Source organism: Phascolarctos cinereus, unplaced genomic scaffold (genome assembly GCF_003287225.1).
Source record: "Phascolarctos cinereus isolate Bilbo 61053 unplaced genomic scaffold, phaCin_HiC Scaffold_5;HRSCAF=322, whole genome shotgun sequence".
Lineage (NCBI taxonomy): Eukaryota > Metazoa > Chordata > Mammalia > Diprotodontia > Phascolarctidae > Phascolarctos > Phascolarctos cinereus.
The window spans coordinates 470,424,511-470,443,830 of NW_027555958.1; positions in this window are offsets into that span (position 1 = coordinate 470,424,511).

A 19,320-nucleotide genomic window follows, 5' to 3' on the forward strand; every position below is an offset into this window, starting at 1 on the left:
CAGCTGCCTTTCAATGTTATTTTCAGTTATTGAAGTTATTGTCTACAATCTTCTTTGGGCTCCTCTTAGTCCTCTCTACCACCACCAACTTGCATTGATTTATTTTTTTTTCTTTTTTAACATTTTTATTTTAAGTTTAGAGTTACAAATTCTAACACCCACCCCCTCCTTTCCCCTCTACCTGAAACAGTAAGCATTCAGGTAGAGGTTATACATGTGCAAATCTGTAAAACATTTCCATATTAGTCATTTTGTACAAGAAGACTTGAGTAAAAGAAAAAAAAATGAAAAATAGCATGCTTCAGTCTGTATTCTATCAATATCAGTTCTTTCTCCAGAGGTGGATTACATTTTTCATCATGAGTCCTTTGGGATTGTCTTGGATCATTGCATTGCTGAGAATAGCTAAGTCATTCACAGTTCTTCATTGAACAATATTGCTATTATTATGTACAATGTTCTCCTGGTTCTGTTTACTTCACTACTACTTCAGCATCAGTTCATTTAAGTCTTTGCAGGTTTTTCTGAAATCATCCTGCTTATCATTCTTTTTTTAAAATTAATTTATTTTGATTTATCAACAATCACTTCCATATGCTTTTGAATTCAAAATTTTTCTCCCATTTCTTCCTTACCACTCTCCCCAAGATGGCGCACAATCTGATATAGACTATACATATACATTCCTATTAAACATATTTTCACATTAGTGATGTTGTAAGTAAGAATTAGAACCAATAGGAGGAACCATCCGAAAGAGGAAAGAAAACAAAAAAATAGCAAACAGTATTCTTCAATCTGTTTATCATTTCTAATAGCACAATAATATTCCATTACAATCATATACCACAGCTTATTTAGCCATTCCCCAATTAATGAACATCTCTTTGATTACCAGTTCTTAGCCACCACAAAAGGAGCCGCTATAAATATTTTTGTACAATTAAGTCCTTTTCCCCTTTTTTTGGATGTCTTTGGGGTATAGACGTAGCCGGTATTGCTGGCTCAAAGGGTATACAAAACTTCATAACCCTTTGAGCATAGTTCCAAATTGCTCTCCAGAATGGTTGCAGAAGTTTACAACTCCACCAGTGGTACAATAGTGTCCCAGTTTTCCAACATCCAACATTTTCCTTTTTGGTTTTTTTTTTTTGTCATATTAGCCACTCTGATAGGTGTGAGGTGCATTTCTCTAATCAATAGTGATTCAGGGCATTTTTATATGACTATAGATAGCTTTTATTTCTTTGACTGAAAACTGCCTATTCATATCATTTGACTATTTAGCAGTTGGGGAATGACTTGTATGTTTTATAAATTGGACTCAGTTCTCTATAAATTTGAGAAATGAGGCCTTTATCAGAGATAGTTGTTGCAAATTTCCTCCACAGTTTTCTGCTTTCCTTATAATTTTGCTTGCATTGGTTTTGTTTGTGCAGAAACTTTTAGATACACTTTTATATAATCAAAACTATCTTTTTCACATTTTGTCATGCCATCTTTATCTTCTTTGGCCCTAAGTTCTTCCCTTACCCATTAATGTAATAGATTAACTATTCCATGCTCTCTTACTTTGTTTAACATATGCCCTTTAGGTGTAAATCATGTACCTATTTTGACCTGATCTTAGTAAGCAGTGTGAGATGTTGGTCTATATAGAGTTTCTGTTATACTGTTTTCTAGTTTTCCCAGAAATTTTTTTCAAATATTGAGTTTTTGTTTCAAAATTTTGTATCATAGAGTTTATCATATTCTAGATTACTATGGTCATTTACTATAATGTAATTTGTACCTCATATAGTCCACTGATCCACCACTCTATTTCCTAGCCAGTACAAGATTGTTTTAATCATTACCACTTTATAATACAGTCTGAGATCTGTTATGGCTAGACAACCTTCTTTCCTACTTTTTTTCATTGATTTCCTTGATATCCTTGAGCTTTTGTTCCAAATGAATTCTGTTGTTATTTTTTTCTAGTGCTATAAAATAGTCTTCTGATAGTTTGATTGTTATGAAACTGGATAAACATATAATTTAGGTAGAATTGTCATTTTTATTGTATTGATTTGGCCTACCCATGAACAGTTAATATTTTCCTAGTTGTTTATATATGACTTCATTTGTGTGAAATTGTTTCATAGTTGTGTTCATATAGTTCCAGGGTGTGTCTTGGCAGGTAGACTCCAAAGTATTTTCTACTGTCTATGGTTATTTTAAAAGCAATTTCTCTATCTCTTGCTGCTGGGCTTTGTTGGTAATATATAGAAATGCTAATGATTTATGTGGGTTCATTTTTATCCTGCAACTTTGCTAAAATTCTTAATAATTTCAAGTATTTTTTTAATTGATTCTCTAGGATTTTGTAAGTATAACATAATATCTGCAAAGACTGACAGTTTTGTTTCCTCATTACCTATTCTAACTCCTTCAATTTCTTTTTCTTTTCTTATTGCTAAAGCTAACATTGCTAGTATAATATTGAATAATAGTGGTGATAATGGGCATCATTGTTTCACCACTGATCTTATGGGGAAGGCTTCTAGCTTATCTCCATCACATATGATGCTTGCTGAAGGTTTTAGGTAGATGCTACCTATCCTTTTAAGGATGACTCCATTTCTTCCTATGCTCTCTAGTGTTTTTAATAGAAATGGGTGTTGTATTTTCTCAAAAGCTTTTTTCTGTATCTATTGAGATAATCAAGTGGTTTCTGTTAGTTTTGTTGTTGGTATGATCAATGATGCTGATAGCTTTCCTAATATTGAACCACCCCTGCATTCCTTGTATAAATCCCACCTGGTCACAGTGTATGATCCTTGTGATATATTGCTGTAATCTCTTTGGTACAGTTTTACTTAAAATGTGTGCATCACTATTCACTAGGGAAATTGGTCTACAATTTTCTTTCTCTGTTTTGACTCTTCCTGGTTTAGGGATCAGTACTACGTTTGTGTCATAAGAGGGATTTGATGGGACTCCTTCTTTCCCATTCTTCCAAATAGTTTACACAGTATAGGAGTTCATTGTTCTTTAGACATTTGGTAGAACTCACTTGTAAATCCATTTGATCTTGGAGATTTCTTCTTAGGGAATTCATTGATGGATTATTCAATTTCTCTTTATAAAATTGGATTATTTAAATATTCCTCCTCTGTTAACCTGGGCAATTTATGTTTGGTAAAAGCCACCATATCAACCAATGTCACTTGGGTCCCTTTTATCTGCTGAGATGACCTGAATTATAAACCCAGAATCTTCTGGTAGTCAGGTGAACAATATTTGCTTGGACTTATTTCTCCTAAAATATGTGCAGAGATTTTCTATGTACATTATGCACCTCTCAACCTTGGAATTGCTCATGGAGAATACCACTGTTGATGCCTTAAGACAGAGTCAGATTCTCTTCCTCAGTCAAAAAAGAAGTCCTCCCCACCCCCACCACCCCCCACCAAAGTCTCAATACTGATAATCTACACAAGTAGAATAGCAAGGGAAAAATCCTGGCCCAAAAGGATTCTGTCCACCCATAGAGAGGATGCAGTTGAAATTTTCGCTTAAGGATCCCAGGTTAGTTGGCTAGTTTCTCTTTGCAAGATTCGATTAATGTTTCAAGTGCTGACACAATAGTAATAACTTATATATTCATCATTGCATTGGAAGTACTGTAACATTGTTGAATGGAAGTTCCTCGAGTGGACAGCTTCTTTTTTGTTGGGTTGTTAAGTCCCCAGTTCCCTAGAACATTCTTTAGCCCTGGGAAGAGGGGAAAGGAAGACTGAATCTGTGATTCACAGAACCCATGATTCCAACAGGATAAGGAATTCCCAGTAAAAACATTACTTAGTAAAAATATGTATGAGTCTACCAGAAGGGAAAATATGTCATAATGAATATGATGTACAAATACTATGTAGTCAGGATGACTTAGGTTTATAATGCTTTGCTGACCCTCATGTGGTATGGGACCCTGGGAAAATCACTTCTACTCACCTTCAGTTTTCTCATCTGCAAAATAGGGATAATATCAACTAGACCTTACTCCACAGGATTATTGTGAGGCTCAAATAAGATAATGAAGATTATTATCTTTGTATCCTTGTCCAAGTCACTTATCCTTTAGATCTCCACTTTTCCAACTACCATCTGAGAGAGTTTAGCCTTGATGGCCTCCAAACTCCTTTATGTTGCCTAGGATTTAGGATCTCAAGCTCTGATGACTAACTTTAAGGTTCACAAAACCCTTGCATAGCCCTACCACAGGCTCATCCATCTACAGTTGAGCATACACCCCAAATCTGTCAAGTCTAACCCCCTCAATTTACAGATCCAGGAACGGAGAAAAGGCAAAAGACTTGGCCAAAGTCATGCAGAAAGTAGGTGGTGGAGTTTGGACTTAGGCATCTCTCTTCTGCCTCAGAAGGCTGAGCTCATCCTGCTCTGATGTGTTGTCCCCTCTTCTTATTGGGGGAAGAGCAGAGGGAGTTTCCTATACCCCTAGGAAATGTGAGATCCTTATCGTATCTGCATATGTGTGTATGCTATTTTGTTTGGCCAGATTCAGTGAGGGGGAAAATTGGATTCTATACCAAAAGGAGAGGTTCCTTTCACATCATGCCAGATAACTGGTATGCTCTGAGTGCCTAATATTTAGACTGCTTTCAGATTATGTCTCTGCTCTGGTCAAGAATATTCAATGGTTTCTTCTTGTCTACACCTTGAAATCTAAATTCCTGTGCTTGGCCTTCAAGGCCTTCATTATCTAATCCTAACAGTGGGGACATTTTTTATCTGTTTTTTTTCATCTTCCACAACAATTAGTAGAGTACTACCCATGAAATGACACTCTCAAGGCCTCTCCCTCCCCATTGGTCATTCCACCACCTAGTCCAGACTCAAATCTTTCTAGTCATTGCTGATTTTCCCCTTTCCCTCACACTCCACATGCAATTAATTGACAAATCCTGCAAATTCTTCTTCCCCAATTCCTCTCAAATTGACCTTCTCTCCAAATACTTTAAATGCTGCCTTACTCAACATGAAGCAAACATTCTGTGTTCTTCTTCCAAGGGGAAGTTTGGCATAATGTAGAGACTACTGGACTTGGAATAAGGAAGTTTGGTGGTAAAATTAGTTTCTGCCACAGACAAATGTCTGTGTGGTACTGGACAAGTCATTTCAGCCTCAGTTTCCTGACATGTAAAATTTGGATGATGACATCTCATGTGCAATTCAAGAATTATTCTGAGGTTCAAATGAGATAATGTATGTCAAGCACTCTGTAAAATTGAAGGTGTTATATGAAATTCAGTTCTTATCATTATAGATGGGAGAAGTTGGACAAGCATGGCACAGTAGAGACAGCCCTGGCCCAGGAGTCAGAGGAACTTGGTTCAAATCTCACTTCTGCTGCTTATAACCTGGGGGACCTTGGACAAGTCAGCTGGCCCTTTTACACCTCAGTAAAATGTGAGGCTTGGACTGGGCGGCCTCAGAGGCCTCTCTCAGCTTCAAGATCTATAATTTTATGACCAACTTGTGGAGGTTAGAGATAAATAGATTTCAATCTTTTATAAGACAGAACTTCCTGACCTGATATTTTCAAAAACAGAATAGATTGTCTCAGGATGTAGTAAGCTCCCCATTACTAGTGCTATTCAAGCAAAGGAGAGGTGACCACTTGTCAAGGATTCTTTTAAAAGGATTATTTCTTATAATCCCTTTCCACTCAAAAATTTTCATTATGTAGCTGACTCTGCAGCTTCCTCTGACTATAATTACCAGGAGTATATTATTTCCAGATTCCAGGAATGAGGCATGGAAGTTGAGTGAAAATGCTACTTTGAAGGGTCTCAAGACATTTTCACAGAAAGAAAGGAAGAAAGAAAGAAAGAAAGAGAGAGAGAGAGAAAGAAAGAAAGAAAGGGAGGGAGGAAGGAAGGAAGGAAGGAAGGAAGGAAGGAAGGAAGGAAGGAAGGAAGGAAGGAAGGAAGGAAGGAAGGAAGGAAGGAAGGAAGGAAGGAAGGAAGGAAAAACATTCCATGCAACTTGACCACCTCAACAACATTCATTCCTGTTATGCTGATTTTTCTCTGGGTATGCATCCCCCCAGTTCAGACAACTTGAGAAGGGATTGATAAGAATTTAGGGATAAGACAAGCATTTTGAAGCAAACTGGCCTCTTGGGCAGTGTTTCTTGAAGGTGCATATTGATTTTGACCAAATACTGGTGATTATGAGTTGATCCTAAATTAAAAAACAAAAAACAAAAAACCTCCCACCATGGGAACCATAAGAAAAGACCCGGAAAGTGGGGGCTCAGCAGTAGAAATGGATGCCAGACTAGCTCCAGGGCATCCTAGCTTGGTTGGTGCCTTTTAGGATTAAAAAGAATAGCAGTCAGATCACAAAAGATGGTCTTCCTCTTCATTTGATTCTGACTCTTAGCCATAATAGCTGTGATAAAGCCCACCTGGAACACAGAATTAGCCTCTTGCGGCTGATCTATTGGTCTCTTAGCCCAGTCTCTTGGTAGTTCAGCGGAAAAACAGAAAAGGAAATGCTTGGGGTCAGCACATTTTCAATATCCAGGTTAAGCCTTTCCAAACAAATCCATTGGCTCGAGAGAAGCTTCTTGCCTTTTAATCACTTTTCAGATTCAGATAGGCCTCAATTCTAATTAGACTTGGCCTTGTTTAAAGTGAAACCAGGATACATGTTAGAGCTAAGCTAGCAGGACCCAGAGAACTTTGGATATTATCTCAGAGCAGTTCTCTTAAAAGACAAAAAAATCTCAAGCATTCTGCATCATTTCCATATCTTTGGAAGCGAGAGCTAGAGCTAAAAGCAGAACCTTAGAGGTCACTTAGTCCAGACCTTAATTTTACAGCAGAAGAAACTGAGGTTATGGGGTAGTTGGCTTAGAGCTAAAAAAGAACTTAGAGGCCAGCCAATCTAACCCTCTCATTTTTACAAATGAAGAAACTGAGGCTGAGAGAGTTCAGGGATTTTCTGAAGGCCATGCAGTCAGCGAGTGTCTGAGTCAGGATATGAATCCTACTCTTTCTAACTTCAAGTCAGCACAAAGTGCTTAGAATGTGCCAATCATTGTGCTAATAGCTCGTGATACAATGTGAGCAAACACTGGGACAGGCCCTGGCCTCAAGGAGCTCACATTCTAATGGGGAAGAAACTAAAGAAAAAGAGCTAAAAAGAGGTTGCAGGGATGGGAGAAGAAATCCATGTAGTGGCCCAAGTTTGATTCAAGAACAGAGCCAGAAGAGAAGTGAAGGCATGAGCACAGCTGGCCTGAGTCCTTCCTCAAAATGGAGGCCCTGGCACACTTACACACCAGAGGAGGGGTTGCTGAGATGGACAATCACCCAAAAGGAGAGGGCCACAAACACAGAGGCATCTTCCAGGGAGAGGGAGATGCTGCAGCCTGGCAAGGCGGTCTGGAGAGCCAGAAGCAGAGCTGGGAAAGGAGGGAAGGGGGATGCAGCAAAGCAGCAGTGGCTAGCCCAAGGGCACTCACGTCAAAGGTTGGACTTGAGTGTAGATACTCTGACGTCAGGGGCATCTAGGTGATGCAATGTATAGAGAGCCAGGCCTGGAGTCAGGAAGACTCATCTTCCTGAGATACTTACTAGCTGTATGACCCTGAGCAATTCACTTCACCCTATTTGCCTCAGTTTCCTCATCTGTAAAATAAGCTGCAGAAGGAAATGGCAAACCACTCCAGTATCTCTGCCAAGAAAACTCAGAATGATGTGACTGAACAACTCTGACTTTACAGCCACTGCTCTTATTGGTACACTATTCTCTCTCTCCAATAAAATGTCTCACCAAGATACTGGTGAATGGCTTATATCTGCAATAAGCTAAGTCATCTGCATTCAGACTGTTAGATAATGAAGTCCAAAAGAAAGAAGAGAAAAAGAAAGAAGACAGACTGAGAGAGGAGAGAACAAAAGAAAGGGAGAGGGGGAGAGAGACAGAGGGAGAGACAGAGGGAGAGAGAGACTGAAATTGAGGGTGAGGTATACTGGTATACTCCAATATACCAATGGATACATCAATCCACAGAGTACACATATATTTAGCTTTTGAACCCAACTCTAGAGCCAAGAATCTTTGCCCTGTATGATGTTGTTTCCCTAGAAGACGTCTGGCAATCAGGTGATGGATTGGTCTGGACACTTTGTGTATCCAACCATAAAGGCATCATGGTGTAGACTGAGGTTGGGACTATGGGGGGTTGGGGGGTTGCCATCTGCACAAGTGCAGAGAGTGCCTCACCCTGTGATTTTCTCATCAGCCCTTAAAGTTTTGATGCATTCAGGATAATACAAGGTCATTTAATTAAAGTCAATTGAATCAGAGATAGAGAAAATGATATTCTGCTGCCTCATTGATTAGCTTTACAAATAACTCTTCTCTTGTTATACTGGGAGATCATTTAGAAGGAGGAAGTGGTAGACAGAGTATTGCAGGGATTAAAGGACAGTCTAAAAGGCACTGACTAACCGTGTGATCTCAGACATTCCATAATTAATCTTTGCAGGGCCTCTGCTATGTTCTGTACAAAAATCAAGCTTAATACTTTCCCATTTTAGTCCTATAAGGGCCTAATTAGGGTAAAAAAAAAATCATCTGCTGTTTCTGCCATACAAAGATGAGGCCCTGGCTGCCATCGGTATCAAAGGCCCGTCAGCTGTTTATCCATCGGATGAAATCGCCCAGACGCACTGTCCTGCCCAGTCTCCTTTCTGACTGCCAGCAGCATAAACCTGGGAAGACAGAGTGGTGCTATGGAGCAGAGTCAAGCGATCTGATCCAGTGGAGGACTGTGTCCATACCCTTGGCCTCTAGGCCTTGGGCATCCAATAAATGCTGTTAATTGTACAAGTGAAGTGGAGCGCATGCTCCCTTCTACTCATTATATTCCCTACTGGGCTAATTGGAAAAGCATTGGGAACCAGTCTGGTCTTTCCATGATGGAACAGTCAGATCTCAGATTCTAGTAGTATGTTGGAATTCTAAGGAAGTTAGTCTTGAAGTAAGGAACACTAGAAAAAAATGAAAATGCTGCCCATGTCTCTTAATAAAGGTCTGCCTCCCTGTCCTAACCCCTTAGCAAGGCAATGATCAGGAATTTCTGGATTTGGCACATGGATTAAGAAACAATAAATTTTTAAGACATTATTTTGTTGGGGAGACCCTGAGACCTCAATCACCTTTTGGGTAGAGGCAAAAATCTCAGGCCAGGTAGGAGTTCACCTGAAAGTCAGAGGATCCCATGGGATATGGAATGAAACTGAGAGGTCATCATATCTAACTCATTTTATAGAGGAAGAGCCGTTCCGCAGAAAGGAAGGGACGCCTGTGACTGCCCAGTTTGTAAATGTCTGAGCCCAGATTCCCACTCTGGTTCCATGACTCCAAACTTAGCACTCTTTCCACAGTTCTGCACAGCCTCATTCTGGACACGCTGACCCCCAGGAGCCCTCCCATCTCTGTGAATCCCAGTGAAAAGACCATCCTCCATGCACAGCACCAGGTACTGAAACCCCTCACTGCTCTAGAGGGCAAACTCTATTACCACCTCCTCCATAAATTAATGACTCAATAAGTGCCCACTATACGTCAGACACTTTGCCAGGTCCTGAGGATACAAGGACAAAGAACGAAACAATCTCAGATTGCTGGAAGCTTCCATGCCACTGGGGGAGACAGGAACATACAAAATATTGAGAAAATAAAAAAACAAAAGGGGGGTTTTCAGGGAAAGTGGGAACATTTGAGGGGATCAGGGAAGACTTAGTGTAAAAGATAATACTTGAGCTGCTTCTGGAAGGAAGATGATTCAGTGAGGCAAAGGTAAAGAGGAAGTTCATTCTAGGCATGAGGCACAGCCCACTGCAAAGCCATGCAGACAGGAACTGAACCGTGTAGAGGGAAGAACAAAGGAGAGGACTGCTTGACCAGAGCAGAGTCTAGGAAGCTTAGTAATATCCAGTAAGGCTGGACACATAGGCTGGGGCCACAAAGCATCCTCTGACCCCATGGTCCCTCCCCACCTTCCAGCTAAAAACTCTCAATGTCCTCAACTGTTCTTAGAATATTTTGTCTAGAGCTCCCCTTTGTTTTTAGAATGTTCTACCTTATATTGTACACATTGTGGATACACTCTCTTCCTTCTTCCCAATTGGATTATAAATTGCTTGAAAACAGGGACTGTGTTGCTCTGTGAATTCCAAGACCTTAGCCCGGTACCTGACACACAATATGCTCTTAAGCGATGGGTAGTAAAGCCAATTAACTTATGTCTCAAAATGGATACCTTGGAGGTGAACACAGTGTTGCAGACAGAGTGCTGAACCTGAGGCATGAAAACTTGGGTTTGAAACCAATCTTAGAGACCTTTTAGCCATATGACCGTAGGCCATTTATTTATACGGCCATTTAAAATCTCTCAGACTCAGTTTCTTCATCTATAAAATTGCTTAACTCAAAGTGCTGTGAGATTTAAATTTTTCAGCATTAATTTCTTAAGCACCTACTATGTGCCTGGCACTGGGCCAGGCAATGGATATACAAAGACCGAAATGTAATAGTGTTTGTCCTCAAGTGACTTCCATTCTATCAAGAGAAGCATTATGTACATATAAAGTATGTATAATAGATACAAAGTAAATATAATATGATTTGGGGAAAAGTACTAGCAACTGAAGGATCAGAATAAAATATTATGTAGATATGACTCATGTATGTGTAGATCTCTCTATCTCTCTATCTGTTTATCTATCTACACATCCATCCATCTATCTCCACATATATATCATATGTATATATAAACGTATGAGTCATTTTGTATATGTGTGTACCTATGCAGCCACACACGAGTCATAGTGTGTATGTATGTGTGTGTATATATATGTATGCATCTACATATATATGTCCTTGTGCAAAAGTGTATATGTATATATCCACACATATATGAGTCATTGTGTGTGATATATATATATACATGCATGTATATATGTATGTATGTATATATTCACACATGTATGATTCATTGCAGAGGAAATCTTTAAGATTCTCTGTGTGTGTGTGTGTGTGTGTGTGTGTGTGTGTGTGTGGATACTGTCTCATTAACCATAAACCACTATGTAAACATCAGTAATTCATTATTCCTCACCTTCCCTGTACCAGGTCAACAATTTTCATAGTGCTCGGCACACAGTAGGCACTTAATAATTACTTGTTGATTGGTCAGTTGATGTGAACTAGTAACATCTGCTTCTTGCTGGTTAATGTCAGTATTATCCTACCTGTCTATATAACTTCTCAAGTGGGCCCATATCAATGACTTGTAATGGACCCAGCTCCACTTGTACCCAGCTGTGCTCTGGGTACCATTGACAAGCCAATTAATTCCTCACTTCCCCTACTGCCCATCTAGGATCTCAAAGTAATATTCACAATTTCAAATTAATAACAAAAACTTTCATCTCATTCAGAAATGTGGCTGCATCTGTCAGGTACGCATTACTGATGAAAAGATCCTATGGATTAAGTAGCCTATTGGATAGGATTATGTCAGCTTAGAAAGAACCCCCCCCCACTGGGAGAATTCAAAGTTAGTCCATGATTTATTGTCATTCATTACTCTATGAATATGGATGTAATATTCTCTATTCACCCAGCATCCTAACAAGCTTTCAACATCTGTCAACAGAAATTATTGACCTTATTGAATAGCTGAGAAAGTGAGTCCCAGGGAGATCTGTCCCTTAAAATACCACAGAGTAGAAGAGGAAGAATAAATTAACTAGGGTATACAGACTACCAGTCTGTATACCCAGTCTATATAGCCAGTATACAAGCCAGGAGCTTGTCCGTCTTATGCCCCCTTTATCATTAAAAGGTTCATTATAAGGAGGATGGCCCATAGTTTTAGCGCTGGAAGGTATTTTTGAATTTGCCTCATCTAACACCCTCAGTCTAAGGTCACACAGGTAGAATGCACATTATCTGAGTTAAGATTCAAACTCAGGACTATGCTAAATCAGAGAATAACATAATCTCAGGTGTGGAAGGGCCCTTCATGTATGATGTATTCCTTTTTTTTTTCAATTTTTTAACATTTTTGTTTAAAGTTTTGGGTTCCAGATTCTATCGGTCTCTGAGATTATAAGTAATCAAATATAAGTTAGACGTGTGCAATTATGTAAAGCATTTCCATGTTAGTCATTTTATACAAGGAGACTCAAATAAAAGAAAAAAATGAAAGTGAAAAATAGCATGCTTCAGTCTGTATTCAAATAAGATCAGTTCTTTCTCTAGAGGCAGATAGTATGCTTCATTGTTAGTCCTTTGGGATTGTCTTGGATCATTGGATAGCTGAGAATAGCTAAGTCATTCACAGTTCTTCATAGAACAATATTGCTGTTACTGTGTACAGTGTTCTCCTAGTTCTGTTCACTTCACTGTGCATCAGCTGATACGAGTCTTTCCATGTTTGTTTGTTTGTTTCTGAAATCAGCCTGCTTGTCTTTTCTTATAGTACAATAATATTCCATTACAATCATATACCACAGCTTATTTAGCCATTCCCCAAATAATGGACATCCCTTTGATTACAATTCTTAGCCACCACAAAAAGAGCTGCTATAAGCATTTTTTTTGTACAGTTAGGTCCTTTTCCCTTTTTTTGAATATCTTTGGGATATAGACCTAGTTGGCATTGATGAATCAAAGGGTTATGCGCAGCTTTATAACCCTTCGGGCATAATTTCAAATTGTTCTCCACCAACAGAGCATCAGTGTCCCAGTTTTCCCACATCCCTTACAACATTCAACATTTTCCTTTTTTTGTCATCTTAGCCACTATAATAGGTGTGGAGTGGTACATCAAAGTTGTTTTAATTTGAATTTCTCTAAACTGAGAATTTTACATTTCTCAATGGCAATTTAGGGCATTTTTTTCATGTGATTATATATAGCTTTAATTTCTTTGTCTGAAAACTGGTTATATCCTTTGACCATTTGTAAACTGAGGAATGACTTGTACATTCATAAATTTGATTCAGTTCTCCATAGATTTCAGAAATGAGGCCTTTATCAGAGATACTGGTTTCAAAAATTTTCCCAGTTTTCTGCTTTCCTCATAATTGTGATTGCATTGATTTTGTTTGCAAAAAACTTTTTAAATTTTATGTAATCAAAATTATCTATTTTATAGTAGACACCCACCAAGAAAAGAAAGATGAATACTTCCTTTAAAAAAAAAACAGTGGTCTAGGAGCCAACAGGGCAGAGTGAAAAGGTAGTTGCTCTCACTCTCCCCTATCAACCTCTGAAAACCCAGAAAATATCACCCCAGAAAAAAAACCCTGGAACACCTGAACTAGAAGAAAGACGGGAGCAGCAGTGCAGCAGCAAATGGGTCTCCCAGTGCCTCAGCAAAAATAAGGGAGGCAGAACTACAAGGGGCCATAGGCAGATACTTACCCTTCAGCATTCATCTGAAAGGAGGAAGAAAACAACCTAAAGGCTTCCTAAAGCCCGGCCTTGCTGATTCCAACCCAACACCAGGTGAGCTGGAGCCCTGCAGCCTCCAATTGTGAAGAAATCCTGAAGCCCAGGTGGTAGAGCAGGCAAACACCAACACCTGGACCTCCAAGTGCCTCAGTGAGGGGGGGAACCGGTGGAAACCAGCTCAGAAAGCCACCAGGTGCCTCGGCACTCCACCACAAAGGAATCTCCCAGTGCATTAGCAGAAAGAGAGGAGACAACACTGCAGGAGGGCCCCAGGCAGATAAACACCCTGCAGCACCCATCTAAAAGGAGCTGAAGAAAGCTAAAGGAAAGGAAAAGCAGGCAACCTAGAATTGCCTGAAAGTTCCAGCCTTGCTGATTCCAGCCCAACACAGGTAAGCTGCCAGAAACCTACAGCCTCCAATTCCAGCATAAGAGGCCCCAGCAACAAAGCCAGTGACCAAGACCTAGGCTCCCAACACAAGAAGCTTGGGTCAGTACCCTCTGTTCCCCAGCAGGAGAGCTCAATCTCTTTAAAGGCCAGGGAATAAAGAAACACCATGAGTAAAAAGAAACGTACCATAGATTCATATTATGAGAAGAGTGAAGATCAAGACAGAAATTCTGAAGAGGACAACATTGTCAACAAACCCACATCTGCAACAACAAAAGGGAATATGAACTGGTCTGAAGCCCAAAAAGCCTTCTTAGAAGAGCTCAAGAAGGATTTTAATAGTCAAATGAGAGAGGTAGAAGAGTCCTTCAAAAATACAATTGGCCAATTGGAAAAAAAATACACTGAAGAAAACAAGTCCCTAAAAAACACAATTGGCCAATTGAAGAAGGAAGGACAAAAACTAACAGAAGAGTACACTGAAGAAAACAAGTCCCTAAAAAACACAATTGGCCAGTTGAAGAAGGAAGTACAAAAACTAACAGAAGAAAACAATCTGTTAAAAACTAGAATTGGACAAATGGAAACTAATGTCTCTATGAGAGAGCAAGAATCAGTCAAACAGAAACAAAAAAAAAAAAAAAAGATGAAAATGTAAAATACCTCATCAGTAAAACAACCGACCTGGAAAATCGACTCAGGAGAGACAATTTAAAAATTATTGGACTACCTGAAAATCATGATGAAAAAAGAGCCTGGACAGTATCTTTCAGGAAATCATAAAGGAAAACTGCCCGAAGTCCTAGAACCAGAAGGGAAAATAACCATAGAAAGAATCCACTGATCACCACCTGAAAGAGATCCCAAATTGACAATGCCAAGGAATATAATAGCAAAATTCCAAAATTACCAGATGAAAGAGAAGGTGCTGCAAGCAGCCAGAAAGAAACAATTTAAATATCATGGAACCACAGTCAGGATTACACAGGACCTTGCAGCTTCTACATTAAAAGACCGCAGGGCGTGGAACATGATATTCCATAAGGCAAAGGAGCTTGGAATGCAGCCAAGGATCAATTACCCAGCAAAAATGAGCATCATTTTTCAAGGGAGGAGGTGGATATTCAATGAAATAGGAGACTTCCAAACTTTCCTGATAAAAAGACCAGAGCTCAACAAAAAATTTGATCTTCAAGTACAGGACTCAAGAAGGACTTAAAAAGGTAAATGGGACAGAAGGATACAATATGTTATTAATGGGGGGGGTGTTTAAACCCCTACAAGGGAATATGAGACTTGAAACCCTTGAGAACTTTATTGTTGTTAACCTTGTTAAAGGAGTATACATAAAGAGGGTTGCTATTAGTTGACTTTGATGTAATGATAAAAAAAAACTAATCAAGTGGGTTAAATGGATCCAAATAAGTGGATCAATCTGATCTTAGAAAATGTACTGAGAAAGGAGGAGGCAGACAAGGGTAAATTACATTACAGGAAAAGACACAAAATCCTATTACAGCAGAGGGAAAGAAGGGGGGGAGCATTGTTTGAACCTTACTCTCATCAGATTTGGCTCAAGAAGGGCATAATATAATCAGTTAGGTATAGAAATCTAACTTGCCCTATAGGCAGTAGGAGGGAAAAGGGGAAAGAAAAGGGAGGGGGGAAAGAAGGGAGGGAAGAAGCAGTAAGACTAAAGGGGAAGAAAAGGGAAAGGGATAATAAAAGGGAAGGGACTGAAGGAGGCGTGGTCAAAAGCAAAACACTAGTGAAGGGGAAAGGAAAAAGGAGAAAGAAAAGCATAAATGGGGGGAAAAGGATGGAGAAAAAGACACAGATAGTAATCATAACTGTGAATGTGAATGGGATGAACTCTCCCATAAAACGGAAACGGATTGCAGAATGGATTAAAAACCATAATCCTACAATATGTTGTTTACAGGAAACACATTTGAAAAAGAGTGACACATACAGGGTAAAGGTAAAAGGCTGGAGCAGAATATATTATGCGTCAGCTGAAGTAAAAAAGCAGGGGTAGCAATCCTGATCTCAGACAAAGCAAAAGCAAAAATAGATCTAATCAAAAGAGATAAGGAAGGAAACTACATCCTGCTAAAAGGCACCATAGACAATGAAGTAATATCATTACTAAACATATATGCACCAAATGGTATAGCATCCAAATTCTTACAGGAGAAGTTCAGGGAGTTACAGGAAGAAATAGACAGCAAAACTATACTAGTGGGGGACCTGAACCTCCCCTCTCGCACTAGATAAGTCTAACCACAAAATAAACAAGAAAGAAGTTAAGGAGGTGAATAGAACATTAGAAAAGTTAGGTATGATAGACCTCTGGAGAAAACTGAATGGGGATAGAAAGGAATATACTTTTTTCTCGCAGTACATGGCACATACACAAAAATTGACCATGTACTAGGGCATAAAAACCTCACAATCCAATGCAGAAAGGCAGAAATATTAAATGCATCCTTTTCAGATCATGATGCAATAAAAATTATATGTAATAAAGGGCCATGGAAAGATAGACTAAAAAATAATTGGAAACTAAATAATCTAATCCTAAAAAATGATTGGGTCAAACAACAAATCATAGAAACAATCAATAATTTCATTCAAGAGAATGACAATAATGAGACAACATACCAAAACCTATGGGATGCAGCGAAAGCAGTTCTTAGGGGAAGTTTTATATCTCTAAATGCTTACATAAATAAAATAGAAAAAGAGGAGATTAATGAATTGGGCATACAACTAAAAAAACTAGAAAAAGAACAAATTAAAAATCCTCAACTAAACACCAAATTAGAAATATTGAAAACCAAAGGAAAAATTAATAAAATTGAAATTAAGAAAACTATTGAACTAATAAATAAAACTAAGAGCTGGTTTTATGAAAAAACCAATAAAATAGATAAGCCTTTGGTTAATTTAATTAAAAAAAAGAAGAAGAAAACCAAATTACTAGTATCAAGAATGAAAAGGGTGAAGCTACCACCAAGGAAGAGGAAATTAAAACAATAATTAGGAATTATTTTGCCCAACTATATGCCAACAAATTTGACAATCTTAGTGAAATGGATACATATTTACAAAAATATAAATTGCCCAGATTAACCGAAGAGGAAGTAAAATACTTAAATAACCCCATCTCAGAAAAAGAAATTGAACAAGCCATTGATGAACTCCCTAGGAAAAAATCTCCAGGGCCAGATGGATTTACATGCGAATTCTATCAAACATTTAAAGAACAATTAATTCCAATACTATATAGACTATTTGGGAAAATAGGTGAAGAAGGAGTCTTACCAAATTCTTTTTATGATACAAATATGGTGTTGATACCTAAACCAGGAAGAGTCAAAATAGAGAAAGAAAATTATAGACAAATTTCTCTAATGAATATAGATGCAAAAATTTTAAACAAAATACTAGCAAGTAGATTGCAGCAACTTATCACAAGAATAATACACTATGACCAGGTAGGATTTATACCAGGAATGCAGGGTTGGTTCAATATTAGGAAAACTATCAGCATCATTGAGCATATCAACAACAAAACCAACAGAAACCACATGATCATCTCAATAGATGCAGAAAAAGCTTTTGATAAAATACAACACCCATTCCTATTAAAAACACTAGAAAGCATAGGTATAAATGGAGTCTTCCTTAAAATAATAAATAGCATTATCTAAAACCTTTAGCAAGCAGTGTATGTAATGGGGACAGGCTAGAAGCGTTTCCAATAAGATCCGGGGTGAAACAAGGATGTCCATTATCACCACTGTTATTCAATATTGTACTGGAAACCTTAGCTTTAGCAATAAGAGAAGAAAAAGAAATTGAAGGCATTAGAATAGGCAAAGAAGAAACAAAGCTATGACTCTTTGCAGATGACATGATGATATGCTTAGAGAATCCTAGAGAATCAAGTAAAAAACTACTTGAAATAATAAACAACTTTAGCAAAGTTGCAGGCTATAAAATAAACCCACATAAATCATCAGCATTTCTATATATTACCAACAAAGCCCAACAGCAAGAGATAGAAAGAGAAATCCCATTTAAACTTACTGTAGACATTATAAAATATTTAGGAGTCTGCCTCCTGAAACAAACCCAAGAACTTTATGAACACAATTACAAAACACTTTTAACACAAATAAAATCATATCTAAATAATTGGAAAAATGTCAGTTGCTCATGGGTAGGCCGAACTAACATAATAAAAATGATAATCCTACCTAAGCTAATTTACTTATTCAGTGCCATACCAATCAAACTACCAAAAATTATTTTAGAGAGTTAGAAAAAATAATACAAGATTCATTTGGAAAAACAAAATGTCCAGAATATCAAAGGAACTAATGAAAAGAAATGCAGGGGAAGGTGGCCTAGCAATTCCAGATCTTAAATTGTATTATAAAGCAGCAATCATCAAAACTGCTTGGTACTGGCTAAGAAATAGGGAGGTGGATCAGTGGAATAGGTTAAATATGCAAGACACAGTAGTCAATGACTATAGTAATCTATTATTTGATAAACCCAAAGACCCCAGCTTCTGGGATAAGAACCCACTCTTTGAAAAAACTGCTGGGAAAACTGGAAAAGAGTATGGCAGAAACTAGGCATAGACCCAAATCTCACACCATATACCAAAATAAAGTCAAAATGGGTTCATGACTTAGATATAAAGGCTGATACCATAAGTAAACTGGGAGAACAAGGAATAGTTTACCCATCAGATCTATGGAGAACAGAAGAATTCATGACCAAACAGGAGATAGAGAACATTATGAAAAGCAAAATGGATAATTTTGATTACATTAAATTGAAAAGTTTTTGCACAAACAAAGCCAATGCAACTAAGATTAGAAGGAAGGTAGAAAATTGGGAAAGAATTTTTACAACCAGTCTCTCTGATAAAGGCCTCATTTCTAAAATATATAGAGAATTAAGACAAATTTATAAGAACACAAGCCATTCCCCAATTGATAAATGGTCAAAGGATATGAACAGACAGTTCTCAGATGAAGAAATTAAAGCCATCTATAGTCATATGAAAAAATGCTCTAAATCATTATTGATTAGAGAAATGCAAATCAAAAAACTCTGAGGTACCACATCACACCTATCAGATTGGCCAACATGACAAAACAGGAAAATGATAAATGTTGGAGAAGTGTGGGAAAATTGGAACACTAATACATTGTTGGTGGAGTTGTGAAATGATCCAACCATTTTGGAGAACAATTTGGAACTATGCCCAAAGGGCTACAAAAATGTGCATACCCTTTGATCCAGCAATAGCACTTCTAGGGCTATATCCCAAAGAGATCAAACAAATGGGAAAAGGACCCACA